Here is a 952-nt window from a genome sequence, read left to right on the forward strand (position 1 = left end):
CAAATATCACTATAAATCTACATACATATATTGATATATACGTGTGTATATATATATATATATATGTGTGTGTGTGTGCATGTGTGTGTGCATGTATGCATATATATATATATATATATACATGTTGTGTGCACCTATATATTGCAAGAGACCTATCTACCTGTAGTGTTTATTTGTATGTATCTGGATGTGTGTGTGTGTGTGTGAATATTTGTTGTGTCCACACCTGCTTTATTTTATATCATTCTCATGTAATTTCTTCATTTCTTTCTGATTTCAGAGTTCCATGTCTCTAAGATGTGTTTCGGATTTGTCAAATAAGACAAGCAGAGTTATGAGCCCTTCTACTATTACAGATAAGATTAGCATTCATAAATGTTTCCCACTATAATCAAATATCATCGTTATCGTCATCGTCATCATCATCATCATCATCACCATCTTCAAAACCATTACAATTCCTTTTTGCATTGTCCCCACCATTAATGAGATATTGGATCTTTGAATTATTATTATTATTATTATTATTATTATTATTATTATTATTATTATTATTATTATAATTATTCAGACATATAAGGAAGAAAAATTGTAAAAGAAATAAACAAAACAATGATATTATCACAAAAGGAGAATAAAAAAAAAAGTGCAAGAAAAGAGTTCTTTGAAAACATAATCCAATTTCAAATATTCTCAGTACGAATAAATATAATCTTTGATGCAGGTTTAAAAGAAAATAATTTAAAAATGAGTATGGATAAAACAAACAGTAGCGTACATATATATTGAAAGTCACACCTCCTCTGCTCACAGATCTTGAGCTAACTGAAATATGCAGCAAATACAGACAATTACACTTGCTTAAAATTATGAAGGTCTAACATAATGAGATTTAATAAATACATACATACATACATACACACACACACACACACACACACACACACACACA

Source organism: Octopus bimaculoides, chromosome 3, assembly GCF_001194135.2.
Source record: "Octopus bimaculoides isolate UCB-OBI-ISO-001 chromosome 3, ASM119413v2, whole genome shotgun sequence".
NCBI classification, from domain to species: domain Eukaryota; kingdom Metazoa; phylum Mollusca; class Cephalopoda; order Octopoda; family Octopodidae; genus Octopus; species Octopus bimaculoides.